Below are 18417 nucleotides of genomic sequence, written 5' to 3' on the forward strand. Positions count from 1 at the left end.
AATCAGCCAAACCGTTTTCAGCTGGGCCAACATACTTGTGCAAGGGTTTTCTAAACATCCATTAGCTTCTTACACAGTTAGCAAACACAATGTACCATTAAAACACTGGAGTGGTGGTTGTTAGAAATGGGCCTCTATACACCTATGTAGATATTGCAATAAAAACAAGACGTTTGCAGCTAGAATAGTCATTCACCACATTAACAATGTATAGAGTGTATTTCTGATTCATTTAATGTTAACTTCATTGAAAAAAAATGTGATTTTTCTTTCAAAAATAATGAAATTTCTAAATTACCCCAAACTTTTGAACGGTAGTGTATATTTACTGTATCTTTTTTTCACTTAGTCCAGATTAACACACAGACCAGCCATGGGCGTCCTGACCCGAACGTGACAGTCTCCATAGGTGTACATGAGGCTGTTGAGTACAGGTTGGGAAATCGGCAGCAGATCTTGACAACGAAGCACGGATGCGTGAATCCGGCCTTATGCTACGCATACACATTCATTTCTCTCATCAATGTCCTGTCTGTTTTTAAAACCGATAAAACTCGATAAGGCTATGTGCCCACGTTGCAGAAATGAAGCAGAAAATTTGCGCTTCATTTCTGCATGTCCTCTCCCGGAAAAACGCTTGCGGAATTTGGCAAGCGTTTTTCGCGCGTTTATGATGCGTTTGGGACATGCGGAATTGCCCTGCGTTTTTTATTGCATTGACAAGGCAATTCCGCATGCGTAAACGCAAAATTAATGGACATGCTGTGGATTTTTGAGCGTATCAAAAACGCTGCGGAAAAATCCGCAGCATGGGCATTGAAATTGCGGATTCTCATTGGGGACCATGGGGGACGGATTAACAAGCGTTTTACAAGCGTTTACCCTGCGGAAATTCCGCAGCATATACGCTTGTAAAACGCTACGTGGGCACGGACCCTAACACACTGGAAAAAAAAACACATTTGTGACCGATGGAAACATATGGAAATGTAGCCATAACACAGATTCGAATGCAGAAAAATACGTCTTAAACTTCTTCCATTAATATATATGTGTGTGTGTGTGTATTATATTGCGTTTTTATTATTTTATGGTTGTACTGGAATCCCTGATTAATATTCTGAGGAAGGCATCTGAACCATATGATTTTGCAAGGGTCTCGCGTTAGGCACATAGGGGGCCACCTTTCAAACATTGCTATATTGGATGCTCTGCTTTTACATTTGTTGTTGTTGTGTTAATGCAGTCACTGAACACTATTGTATTGAATTGCTAACTTGGTGATTAGCACACAGTGCAAGCTGTTAAGTACTCTCCGCCCAAATGGGAAAGTACTATTGTCTGACAAACTGTCCCATGAAAGATCGAAAGATCCTTTTTAAAGGGATTTGTCAGTGGGATCAACCCTCCTAAGATGTTTTGGATCATTGTCTTGCTGAAAGATCCATCCCCTGCGTAACTTCAACTTTATCACTGATTCTTGAACATTATTGTCAAGAATCTGCTGATACTGAGTGGAATCCATGCGTCCCTCAACTTTAACAAGATTCCTGGTGCCGGCATTAGCCACACAGCCCCAAAGCATGATGGAACCTCCACCAAATTTTACTGTGGGTAGCAAGTGTTTTTCTTGGAATGCTGTGTTTTTTTGCCGCCATGCATAACGCCTTTTTGTATGACCAAACAACTCAATCTTGGTTTCATCAGTCCACAGGACCTTCTTTCAAAAAGAAATTGGCTTCTCCAAATGTGCTTTTGCATACTTCAGCCGACTGTTTGTGGCGTGCTTGCAGAAACGCCTTCTTTCGCATCACTCCCATACAGCTTCTCCTTGTGCAAAGTGCGTTGTATAGTTGACCGATGCACAGTGACACCATATGCAGCAAGTTGATGCTGCAGCTCTCTGGAGGTGGTCTGAGGATTGTCCTTGACTGATCTCACCATTCTTCTTCTCTGCCTTTCTGATGTTTTTCTTGGCCTGCCACTTCTGGCCTTAACAAGAACTGTCCCTGTGTTCTTCCATTTCCTTACTATGTTCCTCACAGTGGAAACTGACAGGTTAAATCTCTGAGACAGCTTTTTGTATCCTTCCCCTGAACAACTATGTTGAATAATCTTTGTTTTCAGATCATTTGACAGTTGTTTTGAGGAGCCCATGATGCCACTCTTCAGAGGAGATTCAAACAGGAGAACAACTTGCAAGTGGCCACTTTAAGTAGCTTTTCTCATGATTGCATACACCTGGCTATGAAGTTCAAAGCTCAATGAGGTTACAAAACCAAAAAAAGTGCTTTAGTAAGTCAGTAAAAAGTAGGTAGGAGTATTTAAAACAAGAAAATAAGGGTACCCATACTTATGCACCTGTCAAATTTTGTTTGAATGCAGATTGCACATTTTCTGTTAGTACAATAAACCTCATTTCAAGGCAGAAACATTACTGTGTCCAACAGTTATTACATATATCAAACTGAAATAGCTGTTGCAAAAACACCAATTTTTATAAAACATTAAGCTTAAGATTAATAGGGGTGCCCAAACTTTTTCATATAACTGTGTGTATATATATAGTTGAATACTCAGAGCGTTAGGAGTAAAACAAGAGCAACAGCTGGCCACTTTTGAAATTGTGGTGGATCCTCTAAGCCTTATTCATACATCCTTCTTTTTCACACGCATCCATTATAACCTATAGGCATTTATTTATTTGTCTTCAGGCCAGTCATCAGCAAGAAGGTCTGTACAACAGCCTAGCCAACATTGGCTGCCTGCACATAACTGCAGCTTAGCAGCTTCAGTGGGTAAGGAAAGTATTCAGACCCGTGTTTCATTGCAGCCATTTGGTAAATTCTAAAAAGTTCATTTTCTTTTCTCATTAAAGTACACTCTGCACCCCATATTGACTGAAAAAAAAACAGAAATGTAGAAATTTTTGCAAATTTATTAAAAGAGAAAAACTGAAATATCACGTGGTCATAAGTATTCAGACCTTTTGCTCAGTATTGAGTAGAAGCACCCTTTTGAGCTAGTATAGCCATGAGTCATCTTGGGAATGATGCAACAAGTTTTTCACACCTGGATTTCGGGATCCTCTGCCATTCTTCCTTGCAGATCCTCTCCAGTTCCATCAGGTTGGATGGTGGACAGCCATTTTCAGGTCTCTCCAGGGATGCTCAATTGGGTTTAGGTCAGGACTCTGGCTGGGCCAGTCAAAAATGGTCACACAGTTCTTTTGAAGCCACTCCTTTGTTATTTTAGCTGTGTGCTTAGGGTCATTGTCTTGTTGCAAGGTGAACCTTCGGCCAAGTCTGAGGTCCACTCTGGAAGAGGTTTTCATCCAGGATATCTCTGTACTTTGCCGCATTCATGTTTCCTTCAATTGCAACCAGTCGTCCTGTCCCTGCAGCTGAAAAAACACCCCCATAGCATGATGCTGCCACTACCATGTTTCACTGTTGGGATTGTATTGGGCAGGTGATGAGCAGTGGCTCGTTTTCTCCACACATACCGCTTAGAATTATCACCAAAAAGTTCTATCTTTGTCTCATCAGACCAGAGAATCTTATTTCTCATAGTCTGGGAGTCCTTCATGTGTTTTTGAGCAAACTCTTTACGGGCTTTCATATGTCTTCCACTGAGGAGAGGCTTCCGTCAGGCCTCTCTGCCTTTAAAGGCCCGACTGGTGGAGGTCTGCAGTGATAGTTGACTTTATGGAACTTTCTGCCTACTGCATCTCTGGAGCTCAGCCACAGTGATCTCAGGGTTATTCTTTACCTCTCTCACCAAGGCTCTTCTCCCACGATTGCTCAGTTTGGCTGGACTGCCAGGTCTAGGAAGACTTCTGGTGGTCCCAAACTTCTTCGATTTCAGGATTATGGAGGACACTGTGCTCTTAGGAACCTTGAGTAATGCAGAAATTCTTTTATAACCTTGGCCAGATCTGTGCCTTGCCACAATTCTGTCTCTGAGCTTCTTGGGCACTTCCTTTTGAGCTCATGATTCTCATTTGGTCTGACATGCACTGTGAGCTGTGAGGTCTTCTATAGACAGGTGTGTTCCTTTCCAAATCAAGTCCTATCAGTTTAATTAAACACAGCTGGACTCCAATGAAGGAGTAGAACCATCTCAAGGGGGATCACAAGGAAACGGACAGCATGTGACTTAAATATGTGTCTGAGCAAAGGGTCTGAATACTTGTGACCATGTGATATTTCAGTTTTTCTTTTTTAATAAATTTGCAAAAATGTCGACATTTCTGTCAAGATGGGGTGCAGAGTGTACTTTAATGAGGAAAAAAATGAACTTTTTAGAATTTACCAAATGGCTGCAATGAAACAAAGAGTGAAACATTTAAAGGGGGTTTGAATACTTTCCGTACCCACTGTATATAGTTGCAGACTGTACAACTGAGTGCTAGAGGGTAGGTCAGATACATCCGCGTTTCATGGTTGGAGTTTAGACCACAATGCATTGACCAGCAGTAGGTCTTCTGACCTGAACTCTCCACACGGACATGTGAATTCGGGCACTAATTTAATGTCTTATTGCTGTGTTTCTGATATTGGCTAATTTGTATGTGTAACCTGCTCCAAAACATTTAGAAAGCAAATGCAAGCATTTTTACTTTCCCTGCTACAAACTGCTGATTAAGAGGGTACAAAAGAAAGGATCAATGCAAATGGAAGGAGACTAAGCAATCATAAGTTACTGCGTATCTCACTGCAACCAATTCAACTTTGTTAGCCCAGAGAATTTTAGAATTTTTTTTACTGAAATTTGTTGTTGCTATTGGCAACAAGGACATTATATTTTCTGAGTTTTGATGCTTAAAGAGGTTGTTCCACGAGCAAAATACTTTTATGCCAAGATCTAATGATTAAAATGCAAGTTCCACAATTGAAGGTGTTAAGTATTTAAAATGTTCCTGTGCTGAGATAATCTTATAAATGTTCCCCTGCTGTGTACTGTGTAATGGCTGTGTCTGACCGTGCAGGAATATGGTCTGATCATACCACAGCTTTCGTCAGTATACGGTCATAAGTGATTTATGCTTTTTTTCTCCTGCCATCAGCTGTGGCATGTGCTGACCATGAACTGGAGCATCTCTGCATGGTCAGACACAGCCATTACACAGTACACAGCAGGGGCACGTTTATAAGGTTATCTTAGCACAAGAACATTTTTTTAACACATCCAATTGTGGAACTTATTATTATTCAAAGATCTATTGATTAAATTATGCTTTGTTCATGGGACAACCCCTTTTAAGGCCCCAGATTTCAGGCTGTGGATCCTATAGAATGATTTTGGAATCCTATAATAGCTATCTAGTGAAGACATTCAGTGCCTACTCATAGCAGAAACATGGGTAATTGCATATTATCTATATATGCCAATGATGACTTCCTTTTATAATTGCCTGTCAGTATTATTGGCATGATTGAAGCTGTAGAAGGCAATTGCTCCTTACAATTTATTGCAAAATAATTGGAAATTTATTTCATTATTAAAATGTTCTGTTTCCCCTTGTATATGTGAATGTAACTGCTTACATTTCTTTAGCGTGTATACTTAGACACGTAACATGAATTATGCAGAGTCGTTGAGACTGCAGGGGGAGATTCTTTTCACGGCATTGCAGTATCAGGGATCAGTCTGTTGTCAGTCATGACTTGGTATGTCATTACTTGGCCTCTATTATGTTCTCTGAAGCATTTTTGGAATTATCATGGTTACATGGCTTCCATACAAGGGGGGCAGACTGAAGCCGATATATAAATGGTGAGCTGGGAGCTCAGTTTACACAACACGGATTACATTTCAGTTGTACGACACTGCATGACCTGTTGATTGGTCTAAATTAAATATATGGCAGCTACTGTTTGGTGTTTTCTGAACTCGCTAGTCTCCTCTGCAACTTTACCGATCTGTCTGGTCTAGTTTTATCATGTCTGTATTTAAAGCCGAATTAAAAATTGAGCCGACTAGTTCTTCTAGTTTGTCTATTCATTGTATATACCTCTTTTCTATGCAGGTGACTATGTGCCTGGAAATTTGTCAGTGTCTTAATGCCTTATTCAGATGTCAGGCTTTGTCGTCTGTGCATTTTCCCTATTTTCCATGGACAACTATGGACCCATTATAGTCTATGGCGGTATTCAGGTGTTAGATTTTCAGGATGTCTCTGAAAAAATTGGAGACATGTGCTCCTTATGGTCTCATTTGTGGTGCTGAAGTCATCTATTTAAGTTTATGGGTCCAGAATAACAATGACCAGTGGCACATTGATGCTATCTCTCTGTTCTGACTGTTTTTCAAGAACAGGTTGCTAGATGACTTCTGGTAAAGATCACACAAACCAAGCTATATATGAATAGAAAATTGTGTCCACACAGTCATGTGATCTTCCTGTAGATTTTGTGGAAAAAAAGTGCCCTCTTTCAACTTTTTAGTGTACTTCAAAATTGTTGGCCTACAAATGAAAAATTCTTCTTCCCCAGTGTATTTGCCTGTCTTCAGCTGCATTGATACTCAAGCATATTCATATAGATGATATTTAAAATGTCAGCATCTGTCAATTTACTGCAGCAGTGTTATACCCAGTTAGTAAGAAAGAGGTCGAAAGCTGACGTTTTCACTATCCTCATCTGTACTCCAAATGAGTACAGTCTGATATCAGATCAGCTAGTGGATGGTAATTGGACTGGGGAAAAGCAGCGGTTCGGAAGTCACTTACATGTAGGGGCCACATGAGAGACCGTGACTGTTGTGGAGGGAGGAACCAATAGGCTGAAATCAATTATGTTAAATATTAATATTACAATTATTAATAACTATAATGAATATGCTAGCACGTAATAGTGAGCAGAATTAAATATGCTGGCATCCCCCCTACAAAGCCTCTGTATGAGCACCCACATAGCCTCTGTATATACAGTTTGAGACTTCACATAGCACCTCTGTATACTGCATGAGTCCCCTATATACAGTGTGAGCCGCCACATAGCCTCCCTATATACAGTGCTGTGAAAGTGTTTGCCCCCTTCCTGATTTCTTATTCTTTTTGTATATTTGTAACATATTTGTAATCGCAAAATGCAGTTTTTAAACGAAGGTCTTTATTAAGGGAAAAAGAAATCCAAACCTACAGGGCCCTGTGTGAAAAAGTGATTGCACCCTAAAGCTAATAACTGGTTGGGCCACCCTTAGCAGCAACAACTGCAATCAAGCGTTTGCGATAACTGTCAATGAGTCTTTTACAGCGCTCTGGAGGAATTTTGTCCCACTCCTCTTTGCAAAATTGTTGTAATTCAGCCACATTGGAGGGTTCTCGAGCATGAACTGCATTTTTAAGTTCATGCTACAGCATCTCAATCAGATTAAGTCAAGGACCTTGACTAGGCCACTCCAAAGTCTTAATTTTGTTTTTCTTAAGCCATTCAGGTGGACTTGCCGGTGTGTTTTGGATCATTGTCCTGCTGCATAACCCAAATGTGCTTCAGCTTGAGGTCACAAACAGATGGCCGGACATTCTCTATCAGGATTTTTTGGTAAACCTCAGAATTCATGGTTCCATTTATCACAGCAAGTCTTCCAGGTCCTGAAGCAGCAAAACAGCCCCAGACCATCACACCACCCCCACCATATTTTACTGTTGGTATGATTTTCCTTTTCTGAAATGTTGTTACGTCTACACCAGATGTAATGGGACATACACCTTCCAAAAAGTTCTATTTTTGTCTCGTCAGTCCACAGAGTATTCTCCCAAAAGTCTTGGGACATCAAGATGTTTTCTGGCAAAACTGAGACGAGCCTTTGTTCTTTTTGCTCAGCAGTGGTTTTCGTCTTGGAACTGTGCCATGCTTGCCATTTTTGCACAGTCTCTTTCTTATGGTAGAGCATGAAACTGACCTTAATTGAGGCAAGTGAGAACTGTAGTTCATTGGATGTTGTGGGGTCTTTTGTGACCTCTTAGGGTAATTTTGGTCAGCTGGACACTCTTGGGAAGGTTCACCACTGTTCCATGTTTTTGCCATTTGTGGATAATGGCTCTCACTGTGGTTCGCTGGAGACCCAAAGCTTTAGAAATGGCTTTTAATTATAACCTTTTCCAAACTGATAAATCTCAATTACTTTGTTTCTAATTTGTTTCTTTGGCTCGCAGCATGATGTCTAGCTTTTGAGGATCTTTTGGTCGACTTCACTTTGTCATGCAGGTCCTATTTAAGTGATTTCTTGATTGAGAACAGATGTGACAGTAATCAGGCCTGTGTGTGGCTAGGGAAATTGAACTCTGCTTCCCACAGTTAACTTGTGTTTTAAAGGGGGGTGGAGGCAATTACTTTTCACACAGGGCCCTGTAGGTTTGTGTCACGCCAGGTGTGTGCAAGACTAGGTGCAACACAAAGGGAAGGGGGAAAGGGAGCCCAGACTCTAGGGAAAGGGGGGAGTGGAGACCTCGTAGGCTGATCTGAAATCACCCTGTCTCCACTAACGTCCCTATATTGGTTCCTCACCAATTGCCGCACGCGAACCTAAACCCTGTATTTCCCTAGCGCTTGTCCCTGGATAGGGAAGGGGGGATGAACATTAGTCGATCCCCTCTAATGACTAAAGACAAGGGAGACAAACATGGGAAAGTAGCTTAGCTTTAGACTACTTCAGAGAAATAACTCCAAGCGTCCTCCAAGCACCACAGAGGAAGATTGCAGTCTTAGACCTCCAAGCATTCACAAGGAAACGTGAGTATCACCGGCACCTTTCTGCTGCAAAGTGAAACAATTTAAACACCCAGGCCAGGGTGTCAATTAGCAGGAAGGAGGTAGCCGCTGGGTCCTAGAGTGAAACAGCTAAAAAGGTGTCTGTAATGCCAAACTAAGAGATCTTCTGCAACCAACTGCAGGGTGATTGTCTGTCACATCTGACACACCCGTGATAGTTTGGATTTATTTTCCTTAATAATAAAGACCTTCATTTAAAAGCTGCATTTTGCGTTTACTTGTGTTATCTTTTATTAATGTTTCAATTTGTTTTGTGATCTGAAACATTTAAAGTGTGACAAACCTGCAAACGAATAAGAAATCAGTAAGGGGCAAACACTTTTTCACACCACTGTATATGCAAACATTCCATATACATGTGAAAAAAAAAAAATGCTCGCCTCGCACCCATTCCCCCGGCGCTCTGCTCCGGTCTCCGGGGCACTGACTCTCTGCACAGCAGATGCGATGAAATAAGGTCATTGCGCCTGTTGTCTCAGTCGGGCACGCTGATTGGTGGAAGAAGGAGCCCTCCTCCAATGTGTTCACTGCTTTCTGCATCCTGGGCCACAGTTTTCAGCCCTTCAACTGTCTCGGTCCGCAGGCTGGAATGGAGCAGCCCGATGGCCGGATATGGCCCGCAGTCTGCCCAGCCCTGGTAGAGAGGAAGAGAAGCTGAGCAGAATGATATACAGTAGTGTGCAGAATTTTTCCACATCTGTCTAAAAGTTTTGCAAAATAACAGTGTGTTCAAAAATAGAAATGTTAATAGTTTGTTTGATTTAATAAAATGCAAAGTGAATAAACAAATTAAATCGATATTTGGTATGACCATTCTTTGCCTTTTAAAACAGCAGCAACTCTTAGGCTTTGTGCCCACGATGCGTTTTTCAAGCGTTTACGCTGCGGAATTTCCGCAGCGTAAACGTTTGGTAAACCTTCCCCCATGGTCTCCAATGCAATTCCGCACTTTCAGTGCCCATGCTGCGGATTTTTCCGCAGCGTTTATGTTGCGCTCAAAAAGCATGTCCATTAATTTTGCGGAAGCGCTGCGTTTTCACCGCCATTGACTTGCATTAGAACGCGTCAATTCCGCAAGACTGCATCTGTACTTGCGTAATTGGCGCGTTCTAATGTGTGGATGGTACCCGGGTCTGGAGGAGAGGAGACTCTCCTCCACACCCAGGTACCATAAAAAAAAAGAATAAAATAAAGATTATATTCACTTTCTGACGGCCCCCGGACTCCTTCTCTTCACTTGCCGACAGATCGCGCAGTACTGAAGGACCTGCGCTGACGTCAGTCATGTGACTGCAGGTCTTTCAGTACAGCGTACCGCGATCTGCCGACAGCCAGCACAGGAGCGCAGCAAGTCTCGGGGGCCATCAGAAGGTAAGTATAGGTTTATTTTTTTATTTTTAACCATTCGCTCGGGTCACACTATATAAATCCATGCTGTTTGCATGGATTTATATAGTGTGACCTAGTTGTCACCAGCACTTTCCAAGTGATTCTAATCGCTTGGAAAGCTCTTGTCAACCCGCATGCGGAAATGCCAGTGAAGAACGCTTCACTTCCACATGTCCCTGGCAGGAAAAACACTTGTAGAATCCGCATGCTTTTTTTTCTGCCAGGGAGATGCAGAAACGCTCAGGAAAAAATCCTGAGCATTTCTGCATCGTGGGCACATAGCCTTATACGTACACTTGCACAAAGTTTTTGAATGACCTCAACAGGATGTTCCAAACATCTTGGAGAACTAATCACAGATCGTCTGTGGATATAGGGTTGGACAAATTCTTCTGTTCCATTTAATCCTAGACAAACCTGGATGATGTTAAGATCAAGGGTCATTTCATTTCATCATTTCCAGGCAGGACTCCTTGTTCTTCTTTACGCTGAAGAAGGTTCTTAATGACATTGCACGTGTGTTTGAGGTTTCTAATGCAGACTAAACTTGGTGTTATTCAGACAATGTCCTAATGATATTGCATGATGGAAAAGTATCTGCCTGTATTTATCAGCATTGGGGACACCATTTACTCCTGACCAAATTCCCAGCTCCATCTGTGGATTTGCAGCCCCAAACTTGCAAGTATTCTATACCATTATTCACTGTTGCTTGCAGACATTTATTATTGTACTCTTTTTCCAGACCTATGGCAAAAAAACGGCCTTCTGTTACAGCCATACTTGTCACATTTTGACTCCTCAGTCCAGAGCACCTGATGCCATTTTTCTGCACCCCCAGTTCCTATGCATTTGTTCTTGGTTGATTCGCTTGGTCTCATTTCTATGTTGAAGGTATGGCTTTTTGACCACAATTCTTCCAGGAAGACCACTTTCAAACAGTAGATTAGTATAGCTTGGTCCCATTGGTCGCTGTCCATTTTAAGCTGATGGCGCTGCTGGACAAATTCCAATTTCAAAGTTTCCCTGGCTGGTCACTGCGCCTACAGTGCCTACACTGCTGTGCTCAGTCTTCGGCTATGTTCACACATCATGTTTTTTTTTCAGCGTTTTTTTATGCAAGTTTCCAGCTGTGTTTCACAGTACCAGCAAAGTCTGAGATTCCAGAAATCTCATGCACACCATGTTTTTTTTTTGTACAGGATTTTGTGCTTTGCATGTTTTTTTTGCAGAATAGAGTATGTTGCTTCTTTCAGCGTTTTTTCACCTGTTGGAAGTAATGGGTGGTAAAAAAAAAAAAAAAAAAAAAACGCACCAAAAACGGAGGTGTTAAGTTTTTCAGCATTTTTTGTGCCAAAACCAGAATGAGATTTTTTTTTTCCCTGAACTTTATGTACATGCATAAAAGAGACAAAATGACAATGAAAAAAACCACGCTTAAACACATCAAAAATGCCCCCAAAAACAAGCAAAAAAGCAAGAAAAATCTTGAACAACCTCCTGGCAAGAAATCAGGATTTGCTGCTGAAAAAACCATGATGTGTGAACATAGCCTTACCATGGTGTATGATATGTTCTAAGAACAAAATGAGTCCTGGAAGTGATAATACGGCCGTTACAGGGCCCTGATCACAACATTATTGAATCTGTCTAGGATTACAAAGGGTGTTCACACCAAATTTTAATTTCCTGTAGGTTTCTCTTTTGTTAATTCACATGACATTACATGTGGAGGTACGGTAGAGGCCCCATATGCCTCCAGGAGAGTGGGAGCCCTATTATGATATGGTAACCTACATGAGGCATAAAGTGATCTTCTGACAGGTGTACCAATTCATTAACCTGTAGTAACTTCACATTTAGTATTTTTCAGCTAAAACACATTTATTTTAAAGAAGACCGTTAGTAGTCATCTTCTCCAAATAGAGCGCCGGCTCTCCACTGCTGCTCCATTCTCTGTGTTGGCTGCAGCAGGGACATCACGACTATAGCGTGCATCAGCACTGCAGACAATCACGGAGCTCTACTGATATATACTGCACGATCCACTGAGATCAGTGATTGTCTACAGCGGTAATGTGTGCTGTAGTCGTGACGTCACCACTGCAACCAAAACACACAGACTGAAGCCGTGTCAGTGAGCAGGCAATGGACCTAGGAAGGGTGAATGCGGGCAATCTGTTATTTTACATGACTGCAATTGTTTTTGAACCTTTTAAAAGTTTTGGAAAATGACTAAAGAAATAATTGTAAACTGTCAGAACGGTCCAGCCTGATGAATGTTATTTTATATCTAACAGACTGCTGTGTAATACAGTGAAAATGTTAATTTGCCCGTAAAAACATTTATTTCTGTGTAGTTTAGAGACCTAACATTCTTTCAGTCACGCTTGCCATATTAATGAGATATAAAAAATGCCAGGAATGAATTGTCTTGGTCAGGAGCTGCAGTGTTTGTCTGGTAAGAATAGCTGTATTGTTTGGTGTACAGTGGTGGGGTGGGTAAATGCTGGGTAGACATCCTATTCTGCTGGTCAGTCTTGTTTGTTGTTAACAAGCTTGTACGCCAGTAGATAGACAATGATCTTCGTATTTTATGTTGCTTCTGGTTATTGGTTCATGTTCTGAGTTTGCTGATTGAATTTAACAGCCGTAGCCTCCATTCTAGAAGTATAACTTATTGTAGACACAGACCAAACAATATTAAGACATTTCCAGAGTGACCAGCGGCTATACCATATGTATCATGGAAAAACGATCATATTACCGTGTTATGTTACATTGAGCTTAAATATTACTGCATTATGGTTTAATTACATTATCTGATGAAAAATAATTAATTGAATAGAATAGTTGTGGAAGTTAAAGGGATTGTCCTGGCATATAATATTAGAGTTGTCCAGGCTTGAGGTTAAAATGTACAGTTACTTTATTTTGAATCCTCATAATGTGTAACGTGCATATCGTACGCTGTAGGGATTGTCTGGTGCCAGGCGGTCACTTGACTGTAAATATGAAATATGAGATTTGCATACATGCGGTCACGCGCCGACTAGACGTGCGCGGCCTTCCTCAATTCAAGTAAATTGAGCTAGTCAAGGTATGTTAAGTCGGAATGTGGCTGGAAGTTTGCGAATCACATACTTGTGGTCAGTTGACCACCGGCATTGGAGAATCCACACAGCGTGTGGTGCGTGGTCTGTTCGGATTTAAAAGTCTCCAGTCATAGAGCCTGGACAACCCTGTTAAAAAGCTACCCAAAGGGTAGGTCTTCCGTAACAGATGTGTGGGTTGTCTGATACCCAGCACCCTCACTCATCAGCTGCTTTTAACTTTGATGGTAGCCCTATGGTAACCCTGAATGGAGCAGGACAGAACAGCTCTGTTTGGTGTGTAGCGCCACACAGGGCTGTGGAGTCATGGAGTCGGTGCTCATTTTGGTGGAGTCAGTATAAAATGGACCGACTCCGACTCCTAAAATATATAATAAATTGGGTACAATAGTTCAATGCGGAATGTGCTGAATATTTTTTCATAGGAATTTGGGAAAGTTATGAAATGTCCTATAAATGGCTGTTCTATTCCTGATCTAAGGCTACATTCACACACAGCGTTTTTGCTGTGTTCTTTGAGGATCTTTTTTTCAGATGCAAAAGCAGATCAGCTTTTTAAAAAACCACATCACCTGAAAGTTTTTTGAGCTCATAGATAATGTTTTCAATAGCAAAAGCAGATTAGAAAAAACGCCGCACAAACTGACATGCTCATTTTTTGTGAGGATCCGTTTTTGAGCCCAAAAACGGATCCTCACAAAATGATGTGTCTGAATGTCATATCTTGAAACCCATTGACTTTGCTGGGATGCCCAGAGTCACTGCATTTTACTGCAAAAATCGGACCCGCAAAAACGCTGTGTGTGAATCATGGCCGTAGCCAGGGGCACGCACCTATCAAAACTCACTTGTATGCTGCAGTGCTCCCATCCTGCATCGGCTCCAGACTGCAGGGGGCAATCTCCCCTCCTCTGTCCTGTCTTCTACCGTCTTCACCAGAGAGAGGACGGGGAGGGGTGCCTGCCATGCACACGATCCGATTCCTGGGCCCCGAGCTGGAGAAAGTGAAAGTACTACTTCTCATCTCTGTCACAGGAAGGTAACTAATGCTAATATTGTAGGTGATTATTATGTGCTCTCTGTACAATGTGTGAACTATATGTGCGATATGTGCAATGTACTATTTGCTGTCTATAGCTGTCATCTGTCTATCACACTCTATCTATCCCTCCATGTATTCATCTATCTATCCATCCCTCTTTCTATCCATCTATCTATCCCTCCCTCCTTTCATCTATCCCTCCAGCTATCCATCCATATGGCTATCTATCATCTATCCATATATTTATCCATCCATCCATCCCTGTATCTCTCCATCTATATCCGTCCCTCTATTTACCTATCCATCCCTCTATTAATCTATCTATTCCTCCATCCATCCCTCCATCTATCTATCCCTCTATGACTTTATCCATCCATCCATCCATCTCTGTCTATCCATATCTTATCTGTACCCAAAAGAATGAAGCTCTGCTGAGGTAGCAGGATGAGTGGCCTACAGGAGGACTGCCAGGCGCAAGAGGACTTGGGTCCTGACAGTGCTACTACTACCATATCTTCATCCTCATCAGATGAGGAGTTTGACTTTGACAAGTATTTGGATAACATGGAGCAGGCAAAGCGTTGCCGCAAGGAAAAAGATAAAAAGATTTCACTCCGTCTCCTATAGCAAGCAGATTGACCATATTTCAGCAAAATGTTTCACTTGCTCTCAAAGAAATAGAAAAATTCAACCGTTCATCAAAACTGACTGTGCATTAGGCAATTCCTTTATACCCGGAAATTGTTAGAGATGTTGCCCATGTGGTTACGGCTTTGCCTCCAACCCAAGTTAGTGTAGAGAGGTTGTTCTCTAGCCTTAAAATTATTCGGTTAGATTTGAGGTCATCTATGAAGGAGGATCTGATGGAGGCAATTCTATTTCTTAGAACAAATTCATAGACTACACAAATGTTATTTAGTATGTTTTTGTGGAAAACTGTTTTTTTTCCACTTAAAATTATATATGTTTTTTTATTATTATTATTTATTAGTACAGACCAAAAGTTTGGACACACATTCTCATTTAAAGATTTTTCTGTATTTTCATGACTATGAAAATTGTATATTCACACTGAAGGCTTCAAAACTATGAATTAACACATGTGGAATTATATACTTAACAAAAAAAGGGTGAAACAACTGAAAATATGTCTTATATTCTAGGTTCTTCAAAGTAGCCACCTTTTGCTTTAATGACTGCTTTGCACACTCTTGGCATTCTCTTGATGAGCTTCAAGAGGTAGTCACCGTAAATGGTTTTCACTTCACAGGTGTGCCCTGTCAGGTTTAATAAGTGGGATTTCTTGCCTTCTAAATTGGGTTGGGACCATCAGTTGTGTTGTGCAGAAGTCAGGTGGATACACAAATGATAGTACTACTGAATAGACTGTTAGAATTTGTATTATGGCTAGAAAAAAGCAGCTAAGTAAAGAAATACAAGTGGCCATCATTACTTTAAGAAATGAAGGTCAGTCAGTCCGAAAAATTGGGAAAACTTTGAATGTGTCCCCAAGTGCAGTTGCAAAAACCATCAAGCGCTACAAAGAAACTGGCACACATGAGGACCGCCCCAGGAGAGGAAGACCAAGAGTCACCTCTGCTTCTGAGGATAAGTTTATCCGAGTCACCAGCCTCAGAAATTGCAGGTTAACAGCAACTCAGATTAGAGACCAGGTCAATGCCACACTGAGTTCTAGCAGCAGACACATCTCTTCAACAACTGTTAAGAGGAGACTTTGTGCAGCAGGCCTTCATGGTAAAATAGCTGCTAGGAAACCACTGCTAAGGACAGGCAACAAGCAGAAGAGACTTGTTTGGGCTAAAGAACACAAGGAATGGACATTAGACCAGTGGAAATCTGTGCTTTGGTCTGATGAGTCCAAATTTGAGATCTTTGGTTCCAACCACCGTGTCTTTGTGCGACGCAGAAAAGGTGAACGGATGGACTCTACATGCCTGGTTCCCACCGTGAAGCATGGCGGAGGAGGTGTGATGGTGTGGGGGTGTTTTGCTGGTGACACTGTTGGGGATTTATTCAAAATTGAAGGCATACTGAACCAGCATGGCTACCACAGCATCTTGCAGCGGCATGCCATTCCATCCGGTTTGCTTTTAGTTGGACCATCATTTATTTTTCAACAGGCCAATGACCCCAAACACACCTCCAGGCTGTGTAAGGGCTATTTGACCAAGAAGGAGAGTGATGGGGTGCTACGCCAGATGACCTGGCCTCCACAGTCACCAGACCTGAACCCAATCAAGATGGTTTGGGGTGAGCTGTACCGCAGAGTAAAGGCAAAAGGGCCAACAAGTGCTAAGCATCTCTGGGAACTCCTTCCAGATTGTTGGAAGACCATTTCCGGTGACTACCTCTTGAAGCTCATCAAGAGAATGCCAAGAGTGTGCAAAGCAGTCATCAAAGCAAAAGGTGGCTACTTTGAAGAACCTAGAATATAAGACATATTTTCAGTTGTTTCACACTTTTTTGTTAAGTATATAATTCCACATGTGTTAATTCATAGTTTTGATGCCTTCAGTGTGAATGTACAATTTTCATAGTCATGAAAATACAGAAACCTCTTTAAATGAGGTGTGTCCAAACTTTTGGTCTGTACTGTGTGTGTGTGTGTGTGTGTGTGTGTGTGTGTGTGTGTGTGTGTGTGTGTGTGTGTGTGTATATGTATATAATCGATATTACATATTTACAATTTATTACAGTTTTTTGTGTTCTAAAGTTGTATTCCAATAAATATATATTATGTTCTATCTAAATATCTTGATTATTGTATCATAAAAATGATTAAGGCTATGTGCCCACGATGCAGAAATGCTCAGGATTTTTTCCTGACCGTTTCTGCATCTCCCTGACAGAAAAAAACGCATGCGGATTGTACATGCGGATTGTACATGCGTTTTCCTGCCAGGGACATGTGGATGTGAAGCGTTCTTCACATGCATTTCTGCATGCGGGTTGACAAGTGCTTTCCAAGCGATTTTAGCATCACTTGGAAAGCGCTTGCCAACTTGGTCACACTATATAAATCAATGCAAACAGCATGGATTTATTTACTGTGACCCGAGAGAATGTAAAAAAATTAAATATATACTTACCCTCTGATGGCCCGCGCTTGATTTCCTCCGTCTCGGCAGCGGTAGACTGAAGGACCTGCCGGCGTTAGCGTCGCGTGACCCGTCACATGACTCTGATGTCAGCGCCGGTCCTTCATTCCATCGCGAACTGCTGCCAAGCAAGGAGGAGCACACCGGGAGCCGCCAGAAGGTAAGTATACATTTATTTTTTATTTTATTCTTTTTTTTTTTTTTTGCAGTTTTCATTGGTACCCGGGTCTGGAGGAGAGTCTCCTCTTCTCTAGACCTGGGTACCATCAGGACATTAGAACGCATGGAATGCGCATCTACATATACAGTGATGCGTAATCCATGCGATCTAATGCAAGTCAATGGCGGCGAAAACGCAGCACTTCCGCAAAATAATTGGTAGTGCTGCGTTTTTTTCCGCAATGATAATCCGCAGCCGAAATTTCCGCAGCATGTGCACAGCACATGCGGATTATCATTGGGGGACATGGCAGACCTTCTACCATGCGTTTTTTAAGCGTTTCTGCAGCGTTTTTACCGCTGCGGAAACGCTTAAAAAACGCATCGTGGGCACACAGCCTAAATGTCCGATGTTCACATTGTACTACAATAAATCTGTCACTTAAATATAAGCAATATATGTGGGAGTCTGAGACGTGGAGTCGGTGTAAGGGAAATTGAGTAGTCGGGGTCACAGGTTTGGCTTACTGACTCCACAGCCCTGGCGCCACAGCTGGAAACTGCAGCTCTTCTCCTATTCTCTAAAGTAAGAGCTGTTCTTCAGTAGCTGCTGCTACTGAACAGAGTTGGGCTGCACATCCGGCCACAGCTGGAGCTTAAAAATAGCTGATTGGCGGGGGTGCCGGGTGTCAGAGCCCCACCAATTTGATATTAATGACCTGAACTAAGGATAGGTTATCAATATTGCATGCCTGGACAGCCCCTTTAATGATTAATTCCAGGAAAGCGCATTAGATACAAATGTTTTTACTGGCAAA

At 41.7% G+C, this 18417-nt stretch overlaps 1 protein-coding gene across 3 annotated transcripts in view; it reads left to right on the top strand.

Annotated features, from left to right (window-relative positions):
* TJP2 (tight junction protein 2) overlaps positions 1 to 18417 on the top strand; it is a 136973-nt gene that overhangs the window by 59459 nt on the left and 59097 nt on the right. The window lies entirely within an intron of this gene.

This window comes from Phyllobates terribilis, unplaced genomic scaffold (genome assembly GCF_046119375.1).
Source record: "Phyllobates terribilis strain yellow unplaced genomic scaffold, ASM4611937v1 Scaffold_1__5_contigs__length_1240528914, whole genome shotgun sequence".
In the NCBI taxonomy this organism is placed as follows: Eukaryota; Metazoa; Chordata; class Amphibia; order Anura; family Dendrobatidae; genus Phyllobates; species Phyllobates terribilis.